We start from the raw sequence: 26123 nt of genomic DNA, 5'->3' as shown, positions 1-26123 counted from the left end.
TGCAAGCATTTATGTGGTTTGGTCAGATATTTTGACCATACAAATCTTTTGAAATCAGAAAGATTTGAACAAAGTGGATCAAGATTGCTTACGTACAAGTTTTTGTGTGGTCCTATATCTTCATTTCTCAGGTAAAGGCACAGGAGTGTAATTGCTTGGTTGTAAGGTAAGTATACTTAAACTTGATAAGGAATTGCCCAACTTTTTTCCAATGTGATTGTGCATTCCCTTCAACGATGACACTTGGTATAGTTCTTTTATGATTCAACTTGACTGGGCCACAGGGTGCCTGGATATCTGGTCACACATTATTCTGGTATGTCTGTGAGGATGTTTTTGGATGAGATTAACATGTGAATTGGTAAACTGAGTAAAGCGGATGGCCCTTCCTGCTGTGGATGGGCCTCACCCAGTCAGTTGAAGGGCTGGGTAGGGGAAACAGGCTGATCCTCCCTCAAGTGATGCAAGTGACAGGGGCATACCTCCTACCTGCTTGCTGAGCTGGGACACCCGTCTTTTCCTGACTTCGGACTGAACTGAAACATCAGCTCTTGGACCTGGAGCCACTGGCTTTAAGACTAGAACTCTTGGTTCTCAGGCCTCCAGATTGACTCAGATCAGCTCTCCTGGGTCTCCAACTTGCTGACTGCAGACCTCAGGACTTCTTAGCCTGCCCAATCTTCCTGTATGTGGCAGAAACCTTCTTTATTTTGTCAACATTGTATTTGAGGAACAGAAAATTTTAATGTACAAAGTCCAATTTATCATTTTTTCCCTTTTATTTTGGACTCTTGGTGTCCCTTCTAAGAAACAGTAGACTCTGAAGATGACCTCTATGCATTTTCATAGGAGTCTCAAAGATTTGGCCTTTATATTAATGCCTATGATGAATTTCATGTTAATTTTTGCATAAAGCATGAGATAATTGTTGAGGTTCTTCTTTTTTCCAAGCTGGAGACCTAGTTGTTCTACCCGTTTTTAAAAAGATCTTCCCCATCGAAGTACCTTAGCATCTTTGTCAAAAATCAACTTGCCACATATGAGAATTCCAGTCTGTTCCATTAATCTATATTTCTATCCATACAAAAGTATCACATTGTTCTATATCACTATAGCTTTACAGTAAGTGCTAGTGTGTTAGAATGCAATTGAGTTTTGTAAGACCTTATACCCTATGAACTTGCTAAACTCTTTTTTTTTGTTCTACTAGCTTTTGCTAGACTTCTTAGGATTTCTACATTCAGGATCATTTTCAGTTTTTTTCAGTTTGTGCTTCATGTATTTTGAAGCTCTGATACTGAATGTGTACACATTTAGGATTGTTGCATCATCTTGATGAATTAGACCTTTTATGATTATAAAGTGTTCTGACATTACTTCATCTGATTTTCGTTTAGCCACTCAAACTTTCTTATGCTTAGTTTTGCATGATAGAGCTCTTTCATTTATTTTATTATGTCTGTATCTTCTTATCAATGTGGATTCCTTATAGACAACATATAGCTGTGTTTTTTTATTACCCTTTTTAATTGGTGTATTTAGATGTCTATAATTCCACTTAGACAATGGAACCATAGACATGGTTGGATTTAGGTCTACCATATTGATATTTGCTTTGTATTTATACTGTTTTTTCTTTGTTCCTTTTTCTTCCTTTTAAGCCTTATTTTAGAATAATTGTTTTGTTCACTATTCCATTTTATTTGTACTATTGCCTTAAGTATACCTCTTTGTATTTTTTTAAAGTGATAACTACAGCTCTTGTTCGAGATTATCTTTCCAGTGATATTTGTATAGCAAACAGCCTTAGAGGATAGAGATAGTCTTTTTCTCTGAAGCAGAGGGCTGGTTTGTTTGCAAATTAGTATAATAAAGATAACATCTCCCTCCAGGGCAAATGTTGGGCCTATTTGCTTGCTTCCCATTATAAAGAACTGCGGTTTCTTAATCTCAATTGTGATACAGATTTACTGTATATACAGCTTCCACCTAGATCTGCCTCTGTTTTGCCCTCCTGGGATTTGGGGGTAAAGAGGAACTGATTCAAATGTAAACTCAGACTGTTTCTGTGCCATTATAAGAAAATTCTTAGTCTTTGTTAGTCTATAAGAAAGGGATAACAAGGGTAAAATCCAGGAAACTGAAGGTCCTGAGACCCTATCTGGGTAAGACATCAAACTGATTTTTTAGCTTTATCCATCAAGTTTCACCCTATTGGTCAGCTTCAGCAATAGAAATTTTTTAGACAGATGCAGAGAAAGAAGACCCACTGTTACATAAATACTATGGCACAATCTCCATAGTATATAATATTGGAAAAGATAAGCATGGGGCAAGGTAGTTATATGGAAAGTGCTGGATAGAGAGGGATCATCACAAATATGAAAGAACAGCAGTGAAGTGGTTGGAGAGGAAATCTGGTAAGAAGGCTGGAGGGATATGTTCATTTTAAGTAAACTCAGGTGCTAGAGGAAATGGCTGATATAATGGATATCTCAGGGAAAAAAGGGGGAGAATTTGATTAGAAGGGGATGGAAGGTCCTTCAAGGTAGTTCTGGATTAGAGTAGGCCAAAAGTGGTATTTGTGTGAGATTGAGAGGGTCGAAGTGAAGCAGGAGATTTTTAATCTCTAGTAAAGTCATTGTGGTTAGATGTGATGACAGCTGCAGAAGAGCCGGCAGGTTCCAGCTTCTTGCTTCCTCTACTACACGTCCAGGTCTTCTTCCTGCCTGGCGGCCCCACTGACCAACACCAGCCCCTGGCCCACCAGCAGAGGCTAAGCAGCAGTCCACTGGAGGAGCAACAACACAGAGGCAGGCTCACCATAGGCCTCCCTACTTACTTGCCTTCCTTCTCACTCCCATTTGGTGAGGTGTATGTTTTAACTTTTCAGATTACTGGTTGGTGACTACATATTTGATCCTTTAACTGCTCTCCTGGTCCCCACTTTCCCAGATCCTCCCACAGTTATGTGAGGTCTAATTTTTATATTTGAGCCCTATCCCACATTTCATGGAGGCTCTACTTCCATAATTAAACACCAATACATGGTTTTTAAAAAGCTAATTTTTTAGAATATGCTGTTTTCTTAATTTCTCTTTCTGCTGCTTCATTTTTAGTGTATAGAAATGCAACTGATTTCTGTACATTGATTTTGTATCTTGTGACCTTACTGAATTCATTTATCAGTTCTACCATATGATCCAGTAATCATTATTTAGCCAAATACAAAAACATGAATTCAAAAGGACATATACACCCTTATGTTTATTACAGCATTATTTACAATAGTCAAATTATGAAGCAACCCAAGCATCCATCAATAGATGAATTGATAAAGAAGGTGTGATGAAATAGTATTCAGCCATAAAAAAAGAATGAAATTTTGCCATTTGCAACAACATAGATGGGTCTAGAGAATATAATCCTATGCAAAATAAGTCAGAAAAAGACAAATACCATACGATTTCACTCATATGTGATATTTAAGAAACAAAACAAAGGAAAAAAAAGACAACCCAAAAAATAGACTCTTAACAGACTCTTAACTATAGAGAACAAACAGATGGTCACTAGAGGCATGGAGAGTGGGGGATGGGTGAAACAGGTGATGGGAATTAAAGAGCACCCTTATGATAAGCACTGAGTAATATATAGAATTATTGAATCACTATATTATACATCTGAAACTAATATAACACTGTATGTTAACTATACTGGAATTAAAATTTTTAAAAAAGGAAAAATATGCTATGCATTTAAACCAAGCTTGTTTAATTCTTGGTAGAAGTAATTAAGAATTTTATAAGAAAAATACAACAAACAAATTTTGATATATTTGTCACATATAAGGCATGTAGTTTGCCCACTATATTTTTGAAACAAACTTTAATTATTGAAAGAAAAAGTCTGTTAAACAAAGTTCAACCAAGTAAATTTAAAGATCAAACTGACTTTATTAAGCAATTCATGAATCAAGCAGCATCCCGTCTAGCAGACAGAAAGATAGGAAAGAGCTCCAAAGAGCTGTATAAAAATGGGAAAATTTAAAGGTACAGGTCAATAGGGACAAGGATAGAGTAGATGATCTCATGTTTCTCTGGATGAGGGAAGGGTCTATCAGGTGGATTACCTCACTAAGTAATTTAGTGATTTACTAGTTTAAAATTACAAACTTGGGACAGGTTGAAACTGTAGTTAGGTTAGGTACTAAGTCTTGGTTTGGTGACATGAGCTTAGCACTAGTGACTCCATTTTGGTCCTGTTGTCTTTTGTTTAACAAGTTATCATGAGCATTCTTAAAAAAAAAAACACTTAAAATCCAACAAAATGCATTTTTCACATATTTGTCATATGTGTGACATAAATATTACTTTGTGGAATGATGTGATCTTATCTTTAAAATAAACACATTTTTAAAAAGCAATGCAAGCACTGGCATTCACTAGAAATGTGGAATTTGAGTAACTCCAGTAATACTTACTTGGTAGTATTGACCTTATCAAAATGGGTTACTACATAAATTCTTTTAAAAAATACCTTCTTCCAGGATTTTTATGCATCAAGTTGATGCTGTTTTGTTGATGTTCAGGAGAGAGAGTTCTGGGTTGGAGATCACATTTGGAAGTCATCAGCATAGGGATGACATTTAAAGCTATGAGATGGGTTCACATCTCCAAGAGAGTGTAAGAGAGTGTAAATGGAGAAGAGATGCAAAATGGAGCTCTGGGACACTCCAACATCACACACACACACCCCTACCTGTATATGTTTATATACTAAGCATATATAGATCATGTATATATCATAAGATATATAGATACATATAAAATAGAAATATATGCATATGTATAACTTAGGATTACTATTTTGACTAAGGACAAATGGACAGAAGTAGCATAATAAGATATTACAAAGAAGATTTGTGCTTTGAAATGCGTGCTTTGATACACCATATAGTTACTAAACTTGGGCCATGAGTTCTGAAGCTCTGAACCTTCCAGGGATCAAAGTAAGATGGAATCTACATTGTTGAAGCACAAAGTGGTTACATGAAAGCAGCCAAGAACAGGCTGAAGGGGAAGCAGGGGTAAGACCACCGAGGACATTATGTCCACTTGGTACTAGTTGATAAATGTTTTGAATATCACCTTACTTGTGTCTTAGGTGAAAGGGAATGGACTTTGCCTTTTACACTGAAGAGACTTGAAGAACTTAAATGATGACATGAATAAGTTGGCTGCCTCAAAATTTTGTCTATTTATTTACTTGTTTACTTATTTTTTACTTTTAACATTTAGGTGCAGCAGGGTGGAGCACAGATTGAAGACAGAGGTGCTGGACGAAGGAAGGTCAGTGAGAAGGCCAGGTTAACTGTGAGGAGGCACTTGATGTAAGGGGATGCTGTAGAAATGGGGTCCATGGGATCCATTCTGGGAAGGGATGTATAAGGCAGAAAAACCAGACAAAAGATTCATTCTATGTTGCATGAAGCCCCCAGATATATAGCAACGTGGATGGAAGTGATATCAAGAGAAATAGAAAATACTGTCAGAAGACAAGTGTGAGAGTAAAATGTGCATTCTACGTATGTTGAACTTGAGAGACCAATCATTTCTGCACCTCTGGTGAGAATTATGTGTTGGCAATAAACATTTTCCATTGATGAGCATATGCATAATGGCAATTCAGGAAATCCTTCCATTGCTACATTTCTAATATTCTACTGGACCTACATTTCCTAAAGTACTGCTTGATCTGCTGCTTCTCCCTGGAACCTTGGTGATACCCACTGCTTGGAGGGTGAGATGCCTGCATATATCTTAAAAAGTCTGTTTATGATCTGATCAACCTTTGTCTTTTCAGCTTACACTTCAGTCTACACTTACATACAAACCTAAGAGGCCTATGGGGTTGGGGTTCAGAACCAGGTGGTATTCTCAATTAAATACTGATAAGTTAAAATGTTAATTCCTGAAGGATAGTGTTAAGTGGTCTATCTCATTTTTTGAAGCAAACATTGATTACTGAAGTATAATCACATAATATGCATAGATCTAAAATGAATTATTAAGGAGATGCACTTGCATAACCATCACTCAGCACCACATACAGAAAATTACTGGCACCACGAACACTTCCCTCAGGCCCCTCCCTGTCATTACCTTCCTCCCCAAAGGAATGACCGTTTTGATTTCTAGCATCCTACAGTATTTTTCCAGGTTTGACATTCATTTAAATGTCTATCATAAATGAAGCTGCTGTGGATATATATACACGTCTTTTGGGTATAGTACTAAGAGTAAAATTGTTGCATCATAGTTAGAGCTAGTAGCTGAGAGGAGGTAACTAAAGTCAGTTTCCCAAGACACTTCGCTGATGCAAATTCCCAAGAGCAATGCACAAGATGCTTCATTGCTTCAAATCCTCACTCACACTTGTTCCTTTCACATGCATGTGTTTCATATTAGCGTTCTCGTGAGCACATAGTGGCATTCACTGTGGTTTTAATTTGTGTTTCCTTGATGATTAATGATATTGAACATGTTTGGCCATTTGAGTATATTCCTTTGTGAAGTACCTGTTCACCATATCTTCTGTCCATTTGTCTATTAAACAGGCTTTGTGAAGGTTCTTTCTACATTCTGGATATGCATATACATGTATGTAATACATTTAATATACAGGTAGTATATATATGGATAAAATATGTGTATTCCTTTACACATTTCCACTCTCATAATGGTGTCTTTTGATTAACCCAGAGGGTCATGATTTTAATGAAGTCCAATAGGTGATTTATTTTTTATGGTTAGAGGTTTTGTGTCCTGTTTAAAAAGTCTTTACAAGTCCCCAAGTCATAAAGATATTGTGTATTTTATTCTAAAACTTTAATGCTTCACAAACAATGAATCATGGAACACTTCATCTAGAACTAATGATGTAATGTATGGCGATTAACATAAGAATAAAAAAAACCCCACAAAACAAAACAAAAAAAAACTTTAATGCTTTACCTTACACTTTAAAAATTAGAATTCACCTGGAGTAGTTTTTTGGGTTATGACACGAAATGGGGGTCAAGTTTACTTCCCCCCCACCATAAATATTCAACTTATCTAGCACAATATTTTGAAAAAAAGCCCTCCCTCCAGTGCCACCTAGATCACAAGACAGGTGGTCATATATGTGTGGATGTGTTTCTGAACTTCCTACTCTGTTCCAGTTATGCATTTTACTCAAATCTTGCCCTAATACCATACTGTCTTATCATTGTAGATTTATAAGTTTTGATACCAGGTAGGAAAATCTTCCAACTTTATTTATCTTCAAGAGTGAGTTAGTCATTCTTGACTCTGACTTTCCATATACATTTTATATATTTTTATTTTTAAATATTTTATTTTATTTTTTAAGTAATTTCTACACCCAACGTGGGGCTCAAACTCACAGCCCAGAGATCAAGAGTCGCATGCTCTACTGACTGAGCCACCCAGGTGCCCCTCCATATAAATTTTAAAATCAGCTTATCATAGAACACTTACCAGGATTTTTATTGGGAATAATAGAATCTAAAGAACATTAAAAGAAAACTGATATTTTAAAATACCAAATCCTCTTAATCATTAACTTGATCTATTCCTCCATTTATTTAGATCTTTAAAAATTTTCCTCATTTATTTAGCTAGGGTTTTTTTTTATGAATTTGACTTTTTTGATGCTATTGTAAATGGAATTATTTTATAGTTTTGATTTTCCTATCTTACATTGCTAACATATAGAATCGGTTTTTATCTGTACCTTGGAATAAGCGAACTTGCTAAACTCACTTATTAATCCTAAAAGTTGATTTGTAGATTCATTTGGATATTCTTTTTTTTTTTTTTAAAGATTTTTATTTATTTATTCATGAGAGACAGAGAGAGAGAGGCAGAGGGAGAAGCAGGCTCCCAAGGAGCAGAGAGCCCGATGCGGGACTCGATCCCAGGACCCTGGGATCATGACCTGAGCCGAAGGCAGACGCTTAACCATCTGAGCCACCCAGGCGCCCTCATTTGGATATTCTTGTACACAATCATGTCACCTGTGAATAATGGCAATTTTACTTGTTGCATTAAAATTTTTATGCTTTTTAAATTTTCATTTTGCTGTATTATATTTGATAGGCCTTCAGCAAAATGCTGAATAGAAGGAGTAATAGTGCCCAACTTTGTCTCAGTCTTGGTCCCTGGAGGAAAGATTTCAGTTTTATCCCTTCAAGAATTATATGGATCAGGATTATTTTAAAATACACTTTTTATCTGATTAGGGAAGAGTATCTCTATTTGTAGTTTCCTAGGATTTTTATCATGAACAAGGTGTTGAATTTTATTAAATGCTTTTTTTCTGCATCTATTGAAATAATCATGTTCAATTTTCCTTTTTTATTCTTTTAGTGTGAGATATATTGATTTCTTTTCAGATTGAAACCAAACTTGCATGCCAAAATTAACTCCATTTTGTCATGATGCGTTACTGTTCTTATATATGACTGCATCTGATTTGCCAATATTGTGTTTATTATTAAATTTTAGTTTATGTTCATGAGTAAGACTGGTCTCTACTTCTTCCTTCTTGTAATTGTCAGGTTAGTATAAAGGTGGATTTTATCCACATTTTCTATTTTGTGAAGAATTTCTAAAGATCAGCACAATTCTGTCAAAACTGTGCTGTCCTCTCCTTTTGTTGAAGCCATTTGGGCCTGACTTGTTCTTTAATTATGGTTTAATAGCTATAGAACAAATAAGATGTAATACTTTTCTTGTTGACAATTTTGTTCAAAGTTTTTCAAGAAATTTGGCTATTTTTTCTAGATTTCATGATTTTTTCTCCCAGTATTTTTTTTATTTTTATTTTTTAGAGAGGGAGAGAGAGCAGGGGGTGAGGGGGGCAGAGGGAGAGGGAGAGAGAATCTCCAGCAGACTCCCTGCTGACCCCGGAGCCTGACGCGGGGCTCGAGCTCACAACCCTGAGATCATGACCTGAGCCAAAATCAAGAGTCCTGTGCTTAACCAACTGAGCCACTCAGGTGCCTCAATCCTTGTACTTTCTTAAATAGAGTTTATTTATTTATTTATTTTTTAGAGCAGTTGTAGGCTCATAGCAAAGCTCAGCAACAAGTACAGAGAATTCTCATATACTCCCTTCCCACATAAATGCACAACCTCTCCCACTGTTGACATCCCACATCACAATGGAACGTTTAGTATAATCAATAAACCAACATTAGCACATCATCACCCAAAGTTCATGGTTTACATTATAGCTCGCTTTTGCTATTGTCATTCTATAGGTTTTGACACATGTATAATGACCTTTATCCACCATTGTAGTATCATACAGAATAGCTTCACTGCTTTAAAGTCCCCTGTGCTCTGCCTGTTCATTCCTCACCCCTCCAACCCCTGGCGACCACTGATCTTTTCACTGCCTCTAGAGTTTTGCCTTTTCCAGAATGTGATACAGTTGGAATCATAGAATAAATTAGCCTTTTCAGATTGGCTTCTTTTCATTTAGTAACACGCATTCAAGCTTTCTCCTATTTCTTCATGTATTTTAAACTCTGTTATGAGGTGCATCTATGATTATGAAATGTATCTTTTTATTTCCGGTTATAATCTGGTTTTGAAGACTATTTAGCCTTACATTCATATTGTCATTTTCAGCTGATTTTCATGCTGTATGTTTTTTTCATACATTTATTTTCATCATTGATTTTACATGTAAAATTGGCCCCTTTTAAGCAACATATTTTGAGGTCTTTCTTTTTTACCCACTCTGTCAATACCTGCCTTTTAATTATAGTGTTTAAATGATTAACTTTTAATGTAGTTTTTAGTATGAATGGATTTAGGTTTACCATCTTCTTTGTTATCTCTTTGTCTTATTCTGTTTTTGTTCCTCTGCTTCCTTTTGGATTATTTGATTTTCCAAAAGATGTTCTTTTAAAATTAGGCTACTATTTTTATGGTCATATCTCTTTGCATTTTTTAAGTGTTTCTTTAAGAATTACAATATGCCTCCCTGCCCTACTTGGAGTTAATACTGCAGTATTGCACGACATCAGGTAAAATGTAGAAACCTTGCAGTTATATTGGTCATTGGACAGCACATTTCCCACTGACCTTTATATCATGGTTATCATATGTATCACACTGATATACAGTCAAACCCCTATCAGCCAACATTATCATTTTTTATTCTCAACAGTCATATCTCTATTTTAAAAACTTAAGAGGAAAAGCAGTTCTTTATTTTTATCCTAATCATCATTTGTTTGTTCTTTTTTTAAAAAAGATTTTATTTATTTATTTGAGAGAGAGAGAGAGAGAGCATGAGCAGAGGGAGGAGGAGGGGCGGAAGGAGGGGGAGAGAGGGATGGGAGGAAAAGGGAGGGGGAGGGGCAGCAGGGAGGGGGAGGGGCAGAGGGAGAGGGAGAAACTAACTCCCCACTGAGCAGGGAGCCGGATGCAGGGGCTCGATATGGGACTCTATCCCAGGATCCTGGGATCATGACCTGAGCTGAAGGCAGATGTTTAACCGACTGAGTCACCCAGGTGCCCCAATTTCTGTTTACTCTTGCTGCATTCTTAAAGACCCATGCATGTCTCTGGAATCTTTTCCCTCTACCTGAAGAATTTCGCTTCAGAATTTCTGGTAGAGCAGAACTTCTGACTCCAATCCTCTCAGTTTTTCTTTATCTGAGAATACTTTTATTTCACTTTAATTCCTGAAAGGGACTTCTGGTAGGTGTAGAGCTCTTAGTTGACAGTTCTTGTCCTTCATAGTTTAAAGATGTTCCACTGCTTTTTGGCCTCCAGGGCTATTGATGAGAAATTTGTGGTCCATATTCAATATGTCATTTTCCCTTTATGCTTTCAGAATGGGGTTTTTTGGTCATTATTTTTTAAATTTTAAAAAATAATTTAAAATTAAATTTAAATTTATTAGTTTCAGTTGTATGGTATAGTGATTCAACAGTTCCATGCAGCACCCAGTGCTCATCACAACAAGTGTACTCCTTAATCCCCATCTCCTATTTCATCCATCCCACATCCATCTCCCTTCTCGTACCCATTAGTTTGTTCTCTATTAAGAGTCTATTTCTTGATTTGTCTCTTCTTTCCCTTTGCTCATTTGTTTCTTAAATTCCACACATGAGTGAAATCATACGATATTTGTCTTTCTCTGAGTGACTTATTTTGCTTAGCATAATATGTTCTAGTTCCAGCCATGTCTTTGCAAATGGCAAGATTTCATTCTTTTTTATGGCTGAATAATATTCCTCTGTGTGTGTGTGTGTGTGTGTGTGTGTGTGTACCACATCTTCTTTATCCATTCATCTATCAATGGGCACTTGGGCTTTTGCCATAATTTGGCTATTGTAAATAATGCTGCTATAAACACTGGGGTGCATGTATCCCTTTGAATTAGTGTTTTTGTATTTTTTGGGTCAATACCCAGTAGTGCAATTACTAGATCATAGGATAGTTCTGTTTTCAGCTTTCTGAGGAAACTGTATAGCAAAGGAACAAATCATCAAAATGTTTTTCATTATCTTAGTCTTTTAGTACTTTGATTATGGTAGGCCTAGGTGTGTGTGTGTGTGTGTTTAAGTTTCCTGTTTGGTGTTTGCTGAGTTTCCTAAATCTGTCAATTCATTTCTTTCAACATATTTTTGAAGGTTTCAGATACTATTTCTTCAGATAATTTTTCTGCCCTAATATCTTTCTCTTTTCTTTCTGAGATTCCAATAACACATATATGACTTTTTGATGTTGTCCCACAGATTCCTAAAGCTCTGTTCATTTTTTCTATTTTTTTCTCTCTGTTCATTAGATTAGAAAATTTGTTATCTTCAAGTTTACTGACTCTTTCCTTTCTCATCTCCTGTTTTGCTCTTGATTCCATCTAGAGTTCAAAAAATGTCAGATATTGAAATATTTTTCAATTCTAAATTTTTAAAAATTTTAATAAATTTTATAAATTTTTGAAAATATTTTCTGTGTCTGAGAATTTCTATCTCATAGTCATTTTAAGTTGAGCATATTTATATGTCTTCAAGTAGAGCACAGCTAAAATTTCTACTTTATAGTATTTCTCTGATTAATTCCAACTTTGGGGTTGTCCGGAGTTTGGTATCAGTTAATTGCCTTTCCTTGAGAAGTGATCACATTTTCTGGCTCTTGCATATGAAATAATTTTTTACATGGAACCCTGGACATTTTGAATGCTATGTTGAATGGACACTGGTTTCTGTTACACTCACTTGGAAAATGTTGACAGTTTTTCAATTTTTTATTTATTATTATTTTGTGCAAAAAAGCAACTCACTTTTGTTTGGACTTCGAACTGCAAATTCCTTCTTAACCTTTGTGCTTGGTTATTGTAGTATTAGTTCAGTTCTCAAAGCCTTTACTGTGCTTATCTGCATTTGTGTTGGACACACACAACTTGCACAAGTTATGAGCCTGAGACTTTGGTGGTTTATATACAGATCTATGGAGTCCTCTTCTCTGGCTCTATCTGCTAGAGGATTCTCCCTCTACCTGCATCTACTCTTTTTTCTGGTGCCAGAAAAATAGGAGTAAACTAAAGACTGAGGGAAAAATGGAAAACCCAGGTCACAAACTTGCTTCTCTAAGCTTTGAGTCCCGTCCACAATCTACTTGTTATGTTTAATGTTCAGAGTGCTCAGGTGGTTGTTCTTTGTATTTTGTTTAGAGTTTTGCTTGTATGCAGCAGAAGGAATGGGTTGTAGTGACCTAACACTTCATGCTATGACCAGAAATTCCATATATATAGTATTTTGAAAGACCAATTTGATGTCATTGCTCTTTTAGTGCTCACATGTATTTCATGGTCTTAAAAAAAGTTAAATACTTGGTTTTATCTTTATTACCAAGTCAATTAAAAAAATACCCCCCACCATCCCATTAATTAATGTCACACTATTTTTGAAACTGAATTCTTTTCCCTTGATTTGAAATTTTTTTTTTCATAGTGCTCCACTGTCATTCATTAAGTTTTGATGTAGGAGTGATTTAGCTAGGTGAGATATTTAGACGAGATAGGTAGTGTAGACTGCTCTTTAAATTGCTCACTGGCTATACAAGCCTTGCTGAAATTTCTTTCTTAGAAATCAAGAACAAGAATGGTTTCTATGGACAGTTTTAAGGAAATTTCTCCTAAAATCTCATTTAGCAAATCTGAGGTGGGATCTTTGTCACTCTGACTATAAGGAATACACACTACTCTTCCCTCATGTCTTGGCTGGCTGAGGAGGACTGTACCCTCAATTGCATTTTGTGATCAGTATTCTCCTTCTTTCTCCTCCACATTCTCACTTTTGGCTCTTTTGTTCCCTGGGATTAGGCAAGTACTCTGGCAGCCTCAAAAGCAAGTGTCAATGTGGGATAGGGGAAGTCTTTCCAGATTCCTGGATGATCCAGATGGCAGAGAGCATGCTGGTGCCATATAAGGAGCCGGTGGTCAGACATTATTTTCAAACAGAAAGTAGATTTTTTTTTCATGAGGAGCATGAATCTCAAGGAGAGAAAACTAGATTTGTTGGAGGAAGAAATCTAGAGATGCTAATATTTGACAACTTTTAGATCTCAGATGAGACCTATTGTTTTCCTATTTGTCATAGAAATTGAAGAGAATAATACAGAAGGGACCCACTGAAACCATATTTAATATATCACATACTGTAAAAAGGGGGATTTTGTTCAAGTTTTGTTGATATTTTCTATAAACTCAATGGTTAATGGCAAACTAGCCAGGATAATAATGTAAGTTATGAAATATTTAACAGTCTAAGCCAGTAATTTCTGGCTTCTGCTGAAGATAAACTTTTTTTTTGCTAGGATGCAGCTTTACTTTTCCATATTTTGAAAAGAAAGGAAAATTAACCAGTGCAAAAAAGTAAGGCAATTAACATCAGGACATTTATTCTAAAGGAGATTAAGAAACAAAGCTCCAGCATTTTAATTAATGACAGTTATTACAAATCAATGACCTATTGTCTATGGACAAGAGGTCACAGAAGGTACTTCGTGAGTAACTGTGCGAGGAAGTGGAGGGGATGTTAATTCTACTATTTATGCCACTATAATTAGACATTAGCCAGGGAGCTTTTCTTCCATTAAGCTCATTTACAACAGTGAAAGTACAGAGTGAAATGTTTGCATTGAAAAAATTATGATGAAGATTCAGAAGTGTTCCCTGTATCTCCCATTACATGAAGGTACAAATTTATGTATTAGAATGACATTTAAAATGGAAATTTAGAAAGAAAGGCAGTATAGATGTGACGATAATAAAAGTTTATCAGTAAACATGTTTTAGTATTTTCTAATTTAGCAAAAATGAGTACAAGAATAGAAAGGAAGCACGCAGAAAAGGAAATATAAAATTCATTTCTTTACTTTTAGCAAAGGCTCAAGTGATCTTGTAACCATACTACAGTATACGTTGGGATATTGAGGGTCTGGTTCCAGATGCCTGCAATAAAGCGAGTATCATAATAAAGTGAATCAGATGAAAATTTTGGTTTCTTAGTGCATATAAAAGTTATGTTTACACTATACTGTATCCTAAGTGTGCACTAGCATTATGTCTAAAATAACCAGTGTACATACTTCAACTAAAAACACTCTATTGCTAAAAATTGCTAACCATCATCTGAGCTTTCAGACAGTTGTAATCACTGATCACAGATCACCTTAAGAAATGTAATAATAATCAAAAAGTTTGAGGGGCGCCTGGGTGGCTCAGTCGTTAAGTGTCTGCCTTCGGCTCAGGTCATGATTCCAGGTCCTGGGATCGAGTCCTGCCTCGGGCTCCCTGCTCGGCGGGAAGCCTGCTTCTCCCTCTCCCACTCCCCCTGCTTGTATTCCCTCTCTTGCTGTGTCTCTGTCTGTCAAATAAATAAATAAAATATTTAAAAAAAAAAAGAAATGTAATAATAATCAAAAAGTTTGAAATATTGTGAGAATTACCAAAGTGTGACACAGAGACAGGAAGTGAGCAAGTGGTTTTGGAAACATAGTGCCTATAGATTTGTTTCATGCAGGGTTGCCACAAACATTTGTAAAACAAATGCAATAAAGGAAAGCACAACAAAATGAGGTATGCCTATAATAATATTTCCAGTCTCTACTCTTGCCAGAGCTGCAGAATTTAATTCTTTCCTTTCTAATCAAGGACTTGTTTCCTTGGAAACCTCTGGAAATGCTTCTGCCTTCCTCGTAGATCTTCTGAGGTCAACTAGCAGATTACAAAATACTCCCTATTAAATACAACCCTTCTGTTACACTTGCTGTCACAAACAATGCTGTCAAGAGACACTTGAAATCATTTTTTCCAAATTTTACCCAAATAAAGGAGATTTTAGTAGTGATTTTTAAAAAATGAGTATAAAAATAATCATTTAAAATTATTTTTAAAATCCTACTATTCACTAAGCATTTGCTATTAGTGGGAGTATGATACTAAGTATTTTGTGTATCTATTTAGGTGCTCACAGTTCTATTTCTACTAATTGTATGACACTGGATAGCACTCTTAAAAATTTTTTCATAAATAAAATTGATATAACAAAAATATTGTCTATTTGATACATGTGTTGAAATGATTCATGAAGGTATTTAATTTCATGCATCTGCCAAAGTGCCTAGAATATATTATGTGTTGAATATTAGTTATTGTTAATAACTATATGCTAAAGATAAGGTGATTCTTTTATTTTCAGAATTATTTTATGTATTGATGATTACCTTGTAGGTTTTTTTAGCTACTGTATACTCTATCTAGAAGTATATGAGAGTGTCTTTTTGTGTACAGTATGCCAGTGCAGGGTATTAGAATTGAAAAAATTCTTTGGTAAGATCTAAACCAAGTCGGACATTGAGAATGAATTCTCCCTAGCAAAAGCGTTCTGCAAATCCAAACAGCAGAAATATTTGGAAATTATTGGAATTCTCAGGTTCTAGATTTCACATACTCTGTTACGTTAAGTATGCTCTTCTTTATTCAACAGCATAGAGAAAATGCAGCTTTGACTTTATTTGCTACTCCATCTTTATTTTGGAGGTGGTAATAATATATCAGCAACAAACATATATAAAAATAGGAGAAAGCACAATGATATAATATTTCACATATTCTCATTTTAAAACTGTATTCTATCTTTATTTTGGCAATGGTAATAATATTTTGGTAACAAACATATAAAATAGGAGAAAGCACAATGATACAATATTTCACATATTTTCATTTTAAAACTTGACTAAGACATTCTAAGACATTCCTATTATTTCTATCCTTTTTACAACATAAAGTGAAAGGAAAATTGTAAATATTTTACTGCAAGACATCGAGCTTCTGTTTTTTTTTCATATTTTGTTATTCTAATACTTAAACACTGTAGCCAACTGAACATTATTTCATTTTGAGGACCCATTGCAACTCTTATTATGCTTAATCCTTGTGACAGATGATGTGGAGCATCTTTCCATGTACTTGTTTGACATTCATATGTCTTTTGTGAACTATCTCTCAAATCATTTGCCCATTTTTAAAAATTGGGTTGTTTTCTTATTACTGATGTTTGAAAGTTATTTACATTTTTTGGATGCAAATCTTTGGTTAGGTGTGTGATTTGCAATGATTTTCTCTCAGGTTATTGCTTATCTTTTCATTCTCTTAATGTCTTTGCAAAACAGAAGTTTTCGATTTCAGTGGTGTCCAAGTTTAAAATATATTCTGTATCCTTGTTGTCTGTTTACCTTTTGTATCAATTACCAAGAAAGAAGTGTTAAAATCATCAACTGTCATTGTGAATATTTCTGGTTTTTTTTTTCAGTTCAAACAGATTTTGCTTTATGTATTTTGAAGTTCCATTTTCAGATGAAGACACATTTTAAATTGTTGTGTATTATTGATAGATTGACCTTTTTATCATTTTTTAATTCTGGTAATTTTCTTTGCTCTGAAGTCACTGTTATTTGATACTAACACAGATATCTTCACTTCCTTTTGGTTAGCGTTCTCATAGTATGTCATTTTCTATCTTTTCACTTTTTTTTGAGATTTTATTTATTTATTTGACAGAGAGAGAAAGAGAGAGAGCAACAGAAGGAGAGGGAGAAGCAGACTCCCCGCTTAGCAGGGGGCCCAACGTAGGACTAGATCCCAGGACCCCGGGATCATGATCTGAGCTAAAGACAGATGCTTAACCAACTGAGCCACCCAGGCACCCTCTATCTTTTTACTTTTAACCTACCATTAAAGAAAATCAGGGCTGGACAGAAGTTTAAGTGGCACAAGTAGATTTTATTCAGGACTATTGCAATAGGGGAAAAGAGACCTCGTTCAGACCTGGGCTCAATTCTGAATACACCATGGACAAATGGAGATTTATAGCCAAGAAGTAGGTTGGGGGGTCAGTGGATAGAAAATTACTTAGAAGAAACATCAGTGATAAGGGAGGATTCTGGCTAAAAAGACTCAACAGATTCTTGCTACAGGCAAGCCAGGGTAATAAGATATCACACAGGGGATGGTGGAGGAGAAGGAATTCGATTAGACATTGGGGGTGATCAGATGTCAAGGGTGGCATCCAATTTTATTTTTCTGAATGAAGTTAATCTGTTTTCCTAGAACCATTTATTGAAGACACTATCCTTTCCTTGTTTTATATTCTTGGCTTCCATGTTAATTATTAGCTGGTCATATATGTGAGGGTTCACTCCAGATTCTGTTCTATTGGTCTTTCTGTCTATTTTTATGCCGGTAACATACTGTTTTCATTATGACAGCTTTGTAGTATAGGACACTTCACAAATTTTTGTGTCATCCTTACGCAGGGACCATGCTAATCTTCTCTGTATCATTCCAATTTAAGCATATGTGCTGCCAAAGCGAGCACACTATAGGTTCATGGTATAGGTTAAAATCAGAAAGTGTGATGCTCCCAGCTTTGTTCTTTCTCAGGATTGCTTTGGCTATTCAGAGTCTTTGGTGATTCTATACAAATTTTAGGATTATTTTTTCTAGTTCTATGAGAAATGATATGGTAATTTTGATAGGGGTTGCACTGAATGTATAGATGGCTTTGGGTAATATGGACATTTAAACAATATTAATTCTTTCTATCCATGAATATAGGATATCTTTCCATTTGTTTGTGTCACCTTTGATTTTTTACATCAAAGCCTTACAGTTTTCAATGTACAGACCTTTCATCTTCTTGGTTATATTTTGCCCTAAGTATTGTATTGTTTTTAATGCTATTGTGAACAAGATAGTTTTCTTTAATTCTTTTTCAGAATATTCTGTTGTTAGTGTATAAAAATTCAATTGATTTCAGTATGTTGATTTTGTATCCTTCAGCTTTACTGAATGGGTCAATTAGACCTAAGAGATTTTTGGTGGAGTCTTTAGGATTTTTTATATGTAAAATCATATTGCCTGTAAAGACAATTTGACTTCTTTGCTTTAGATACATTTTATTTATTTTTCTTGCCTGATTTGCCTAGCCAGGGTTTCTAGGACTATGTTGAATAAGAGTAATGAGAATGGGCACCCTTCTCTTGTTCCTGATCTTAGAGGAAAAGCTTTCTACCTTTCACCACTGAGTATGATGTGAGCTGTGGGCTTATCAAGTATGGTCATTGTTACGTTGAGGTATGTTCCTTCTGTTCCCATTTTGTTGAGGGCTTTTATTCTAAGAGGATGCTGTATTTTGTCAAATGCTTCTTCTGCTTCTATCAAGATGTTCATATGATTATCATTCATTTATCAATGAGGTGTGTGACATTTATTAATCTACATATATTGACTATTCTTGCATCCCAGGGATAAATCCCTCTTTGTGTATGATCCTTTCAATGTGCTGTTGAATGCTTTTTGCTAGTATTTTGTTGAGTTTTTGCTTCTATCTCTTCATCAGGGACATTGGTTTGTTTTCCTTTCTTACAGTGTCCTTCTCTGGTTTTGGTATCATAGTAATGTTGGCCTCATAAAATGAGTTTGAGAATGTTTGTTCCTCTTCAAGTTTCTGGAAGAGTTTGAGAAGGATTGGCACTAATTGTTCTTTAAATATTTGGGTGAATTTACCAGTGAAATCATCCCACCCTGGGTTTTCTTCTTTTCTTCTTTTGGATTAATGATTAATGATTCAAACTCACTATTGATCTGTTCATATTTTCTATTTCTTCATGATTCTGTCTTGGCCATTTCTTCTAGGTTATCCAAATGTTGGAGCACAACTGTTTATATTAGTCTGTTATGACCCTTTGAACATCTATGGTATCAGTTGTAATGTCTTCTCTTTCATTTTTTTATTGTATTTATAAATCTTCCTTATTTTTTCTGAGGCTAGCTAAAGCCTGGTCAATTTTATCTTTTTGAAAAGCTAGCTCTTAGTTTTATTGATCTTTTCTATTGTCTTTCTAGTGTCTATTTCATTTATTTCTGTTCTGATCTTTGTTATTTCCCTCATTCTGTTAACTTTGGGCTTTGTTTGTTCTTTTTCTAATTCTTTGAGGTATAAAGTTAGATTGTTCACTTGAGATCTTTCTATTTTCTTAATATATGCTTTTATCTCTATAAACCTCCCTCTCAGAACTGCTTTTGTAGCATCATAGGTTTTGATGTGGGGTGTTTCCATTTTCATTTGTTTTGAAATATTTTTTTTATTCCCTTTGGATTTCTTCTTTGACTCATAGGTTGTTCAGCAGTATGCTGTTTAATTTCCACATATTTGGCTAGACAAGTCAGAAATTTAAGTAAATAATTATAATTCAGTAATCTAATGCTAAAATAAACATACAAACTAACCTCTCAGGGAATACAAAAGGAGTGATTATGTGTAAAGAATGGAAAAAGGGGTGATTACAAAAGTGGTGGTATTTGAGTTTGTGACAGTGAATAGAAGGGAAGAGGGACACTGTAGGCAGATATTCTTGTAGATTCAGAACCATTCTCTTTTATTGTTGCTTTTGCTGATGTAAATCATTACTTCTTTATGGAATCAATTATCCTTTCAGATGACATAAAAAAGTAAACTATTATGGGTATATATAATATGGGAAAATGAAAGATATATGTCAAAGCCTTGCATGCCAATATTTAAAACATTCATCCTTAGTTTTCTGAAGAGAATATAGTTGTTTTAGGTGGCAAGGATATTCTCTAGATGGAAGTGTCAGTTAAGAATATCATTTTAATGTCCTCACAAGCAGCTGATAATATAAGCTGCTTGACCATTTCCTAGTTTTACACCAGCAAGTATAAATAAATATGTAATTAAATAAATATAATAAATAAATTATAAATACTTGTGTTTCACAGATGTTTCTATTCTAGGATATGTGAATTAGTGACTTTTTAGAAAAAGATTCATATGTTTAAAACTCTTCTGAAGCTCCAGATGAACCAGATTTATAAAGGTAATGTTTTTGGAGTCATTATTTTCAAAATCTCCTTTTACTAAACTGAAGATTTGTTAGTCATCTGTCTTGTTAAAACTTATTGTAACTGAAAAAAATTATTATTGAGGGTTTCTTTAGGCGCTAGATTTATAAAATGATTAGAATCTTAAATGTTAGAGGCTGAGCTTAGGTAAGCAATTGTCTGCTAGAAACCAAATCTAATTCAAGAAGGAATTTTCAAAAAAAAACATAGATCCTTTTAAAAATCGTCCCATGATGGTACAATGAAGACCTTCACAACTTAACCATGAACTACCTTTCTCATCCCTTTCTGAGGCAAGTTTTTCAGATAATCCAGCTGTTCTCTCTATGATCACAAAAATGTCAGCTGAGTTCTAAAGATGAGAGGAGGCCTATGAGAAACATTTGTTGAAACCTTCAGTGTATGTGATCTTGCATTGCAAGAAAAAGCATCTTTTATACCTTCTGGGTTCTCAGACTTCTGTCTGGATTCTGCATGTTACACTATGCTAGCATTTTTATTTCCTGAAAGAAATTTTTTCCTATTTAACATAGTAGGAATATTCCTATATTATTCAAGGTAATGTTAGCTACATAATACTTGAACTGAAAATTCTCAGTAATTTAGAGCAAAAGAAGCATACTTCATGTGTATGTGAAATCCAAATGGGTCTTCACAATGGCATGAAACTCTCTCTAAGCACTGATTCCAGGTTGCAGGCAATCTTCATCTTGTAGCTCTGCCATGTTCAATAGGTGACTTTGTGGGCTACCATGCTGGTCTGCATCATGGGAAGGACAATGGGCATGGAGAATCACAAGGGAGGAGTTTTTAAAGGACTGGTTCTGGAAGCAATGCACATCAGTTTCTCCAGCATTCAATTGGCTCGGACTCAGTAATATTGTCTCAGTAACAAGCTGTGTCCTCAGGGAAAAAAGTGGAAATGGATTTGGTGAGCAGTTTGCCAGTGTCCTCCATAGCTTCCTTCTATGTTCTTTCCTTTGCCAGTGGTCTTAAATATTTCTGCTCCTGTCCAATCTAAAATAATTTGGAAAATCTCTATGATCCCATGCATTCTTTAACTTATTTTCTTAAGTGTCTTTTTAAATGTCCATTAGATTTACTGAAAGTAATGAATTGAAACAACTTGAACTGCAAAGGATTTGTTTCTCATTGAAAATCATTTCCCTCCTTAACACCTAGTAATATTTTGAGTAAGATTCAGAATAAATGAGAGATTCACTCAGTCACTCACTCATTCATTGATTCAGTAAATCTTTCTCGATCACAAGTACCTACTCTGTACCATGAATTCTGGAAAACTGAGACACATCAGTGAATAAGAGCAATAAAGACCCCTTCCACATCGAGCTTCCACCTAGCTGGAGGAGATGAAAAATAGATCAAAAAAGAAACACACACATAATGAATGAGATATTTATAAGGTAAAAAAGTAAGTGATAAGTGAAATGGAAAAAGGGAATAAAAAGTAGAGCAGGGTATGAGAGTGGGTCAAGAAGGTGGTGTTGGAGGGAGGATGGTTGCACTTTTACATAGGGTGGAAAACCTTACTGAGTATGTGATGTTTGAACAGCTACTTAAAGCAGAGGATTCCTAGGAAGAGAGTTCCAAGCAGACAGAACAGCCTAAGCCAAGACCCTAAGGCATGAGCATGTGTGGCATGTTGGAGAAACAACCAGAGACGCAGTGTGGCTGGGGTGAGGAAACAGAGGTGAGAGAAGAGGTCAGAGAGTCAATGGTGCAGAGTTTGAAGCATGCACATTTTGAAAGAGGTTGAGAAGTGTAAATGTAAATTGATTTCTTTAAAAGTGTACTTTTTATGTTAAAAGAACATTAAAAGAAATTATGTGCTACAGAAATGATTTGAATGAAATTGAGTAATATTTTTAACAATATCACGCATACATTCAGTGTATGTTGCAAGTAACCAATATTTTAGTGCATTTTTCAGTTACTTCTTTTGATAGATGCATGACATTTTCAGGAAAAATGACTAGTGTTTACAATATCTTTAAATGTTCTCTTCAGAGTTGAAAAGAGCTTCAGCTCAAGGGCCTGCAGGTTTGGTCCTAGTTCTCATGTCCTACCCCAGGCTTCCATGGCTCCCTGTGTTTGTTCCTCAGGGGGTCTCTCTGCAATTCTGACCCCCCTCAGTGGTAGACACCCTCTGTCTAGAACCTAGTGTAAGACTCTGTCAATACACCTGAAACTAATATAACACTTTATGTTAACTAACAAAAAAACATAAAAAGATTCTAAGTGCCTGTAGGGTTTTCTGATGAGAATAGTGAATCTAAGAGATTATCCATATACATGCATATGAATTAAAAAAATATTGTTCTCAGAGATTCTCCTCTTGACTCAGATCTGTCTCTATGCTGTTCCTCTAGCTATCAATCTCCCTTGTTCCTAAATGGAGAGAGCGGCAGAAGGAAGGAAGGTGGGAGAAGATTCAGAGTGAACCATCTCTCGCTTCTCTCATCTCCCCTCTGTTCACAGCAGTGGTAAGTGTCAATACAGATGTATCCAGAGTCCTTACAGAGCTCTGCTCAGACCAGTAAAAAATTAAATAAACATAGAATAGTTTGAACTAGAAAATTTCCAAGTCAGATACTCCTCTAGAAATGACAAGTTTGGCTTAGTATGTAGGTCCAAAATAGAACTCCTTAATAGATATATTTTAAATCTTAGAATATTTTCCATATGAACAAATAAATTTTTAATACTTACATACAAGATCTATGAGAGACACTTGAACTGGGATTTGGTCACAAAACTCACTATATAGAGAAAAACAATTAATTTGGGGGGAATTGTTCATATAAAGGTCAGGGAAATTTTATTGGTTTTTTGATTATCTGTATTTCTTTTCTTCATTAATCAGGTAACTAGGTACTTGGCAATCTGAATGTAGAAACAGATTCCTACTCATGGTATCTCCAATTTTTTTATCTTGGACACAGCAAACTGTTTTGTGAATTTAAACTTCCAGTGAATAAGCTATTTCGATTCCAACCTATTTTATTATTATTATTATTATTATTATTTTTGATTGGGGAATCTGAAATAGGAAGAATGGACATGCTCTTATGTTATAAAGCACCACTGGGTTTTTTTTTTTAACATATTGTGTACCTAATGTTCCTGTATTTATATTTTTTAAGTCTATTTATTTATTTATTTATTTACTTAAGCGATCTCTGCACCCAACATGGGGCTCGAACTCATGACCCAGAGATTAAGAGTCACATGCTTTTCTGAATAAGTCAGGCAGGCACCCCTATAATTTTCTTGTTTAATTCAGTCCTCTTTTTGACAGAGGTATAATTTTTTGAATGTGATGATTAACAAAATAAATTTCCATGAAGTATTATACTCCAATCTGTCTTCATTTGTTTTTATTAAGTTGGTGTGTGGTTTCCCATTCTTCTGAATTTTTCCTTTATGACTGTATCCATTTTCATAATTACTTTATTATCATTGTTGAAAGATTTGTACCCATTCAGGTAAGATATATTTTCAAGGTTTTTTTTTTTTCTTGAATGTAGTAATATTTCACATTAGTCAAATTACCTCCAATTACTTCACATTACTTTCAATATTTAGGGGCAAAGAGATTTCCAAAGCAATCCTAAAGACAACACATCATTCCAAAAATTTAAAATTAATCCCATTTATCTTTCATGACACAACAGTTGTGGAAAAAAAACAAAAAAAGAGTGAAGAGTGTTTTGAGATGATTGCATTAGAACTTGCCGTCATTACTAGATAACTGATATATGGATTCCTGTTCAGTGCACCCAGCATTGTCCCCCCTAAAAAGTAGTATTTTCAGTGGACTACTGACAACTAAAAAAACCATGTCATATGAAAAAGTTTAGGAGGGCTTTGATTTTAGAGCTAATTTTTAGGGAATTTGATTTTCTCTTTGGTGGAGAGTTGAGTAAAGAACTAATTGTGGGAGAGAAGAAAAGATGGTGGAGGAGTAGGGGACCTTATTCCAACTGGTCTGCGGAATTGAGCTGGATATCTACCAGACCACTCTGAACACCCACGAAATCAGCCTGAGATGTAGGAAGATCTGGATCTCTATAAACAGAATATCACAGGCAGTTGGTTTTGAGGTACAAAGCAGGGAGCTGTGATTCCCCAGGCAGATATTGGAGGATAAATGGCAGGGGGAGGGAGCCTGGCCATCGGGATCCTACATAGCCAGTGAGTGATAGCCTCCTGCACTGGGGATGGGGCACAGACTCACAGACCAATAGCAGCAGGGAAAGGACTTTAGATGGAAACCGGAGTGGCGGGGTCATGGGTGTGAACTGGGGGCAGCTGGAGATTTTAGAAGCACAAAGGGCAGAGATGTGCCCCGACCTGGAGGCAGGCCTGGGAGTGCTGCTGAGGGGCTCACAACCCAGGACGCTGCAGTTTATAGCAGCACAGACAGAAACGGAGATAGTGTGGCCTGGAGAGTTCACTGAAGAAGAGATGGTGATCTCTCTGCTCTGAGGCAGAGGATTGGAAATGGTGTCTTCTGCTCTGACTCTCTGAAGAGACACAGAAAGCTGCCAGGGAAAGCCACCAGAGAACAAAAGCCCCCCAAAACCGGTTTCCACTGAGCCCATCCCCCGCCCCAGGGAGCAGGACAACTCTGCCCAAACAGGGTTGCCTGAGTAATAGTGAGGCAGACCCCTCCCCAAGAAGACAGGCTGGGAGAACAAGAGGCCAGTAACCCTAAGGTCCCTAGAAAACAGGTGCATCTTGCATGGGCTGTGGTCAATAATTTGGACTCTATACATTCCCTCAATCACCATCAACAGAATGAATAGGAGGAGGAACCCCCAAAATAGGAAAGACTCAGAGATTATGACTTATGCCACAGATTTACAAATGGATTCAGATATAACCAAGATGTCGGAGATGGAATTCAGGATAGCAATTGTGAAGATAATAGCTAGAATGGAGAAATCAATTAATGGCAACATAGAGTCTCTAAGGGCAGAAGTGAAAGCTAAATTGGCAGAACTTAAAAATGCTATCAATGAGATCTAATTTAATCTAATCTAATAGCTAGGGTAAGTGAGGCAGAAGAATGAATTAGTGACCTGGAAGACAATTTAATAGATAAAAAGGGAAAAGAGGAGGCCAGGGAAAAACAACTCAGAATCCATGAAAATAGAATCAGAGAAATAAGTGACACCATGAAATGTTCCAATGTGAGAATTATTGGAATCCTGGAGGGGGTGGAGAGAGAGAGAGGACTAGAAGATACACTTGAGTGAATTGTAGCTGAGAACTTCCCTAATCTGGGGAATGAAACAAACATTCGTGTCCTAGAGGCAGAGAGGACCCCTCCAAAGATCAAGGAAAACAGGCCAACACCCTGGCATATAATAGTAAAACTCGCAAATCTTAGAACCAAGGAAACCATCTTAAGGGCAGTTAGGGGGAAGAGATTCCTTATGTACAGAGGGAGGAATAGCAGAATAACATCAGACCTATCCACAGAGACCTGGCAAGCCAAAAAGGCCTGGCAAGACATATTCAGGGTACTAAATGAGAAGAACATGCAGCCAAGAATACTTTATCTGGCAAGGCTGTCA

General features: G+C 35.7%; 1 protein-coding gene and 1 non-coding gene across 2 annotated transcripts in view; both read right to left on the bottom strand.

The window, feature by feature from the left end:
• Window positions 1-26123, bottom strand: part of LOC115936763 (uncharacterized) — a 364196-nt gene that overhangs the window by 33505 nt on the left and 304568 nt on the right. The gene's annotated exons all lie outside the window — the stretch shown is intronic.
• On the bottom strand, window positions 17865-17971 carry LOC115936781 (U6 spliceosomal RNA). Its single transcript, XR_004072181.1, has one exon. It is a non-coding gene; the product is annotated as a U6 spliceosomal RNA (small nuclear RNA).

This window comes from Leptonychotes weddellii, chromosome 2 (assembly GCF_054177405.1).
Source record: "Leptonychotes weddellii isolate Sample4059 chromosome 2, ASM5417740v2, whole genome shotgun sequence".
In the NCBI taxonomy this organism is placed as follows: Eukaryota; Metazoa; Chordata; class Mammalia; order Carnivora; family Phocidae; genus Leptonychotes; species Leptonychotes weddellii.
Note: the sequence above shows the minus strand (reverse complement) of the source record. Positions and strands in the feature narration are given on the sequence as shown.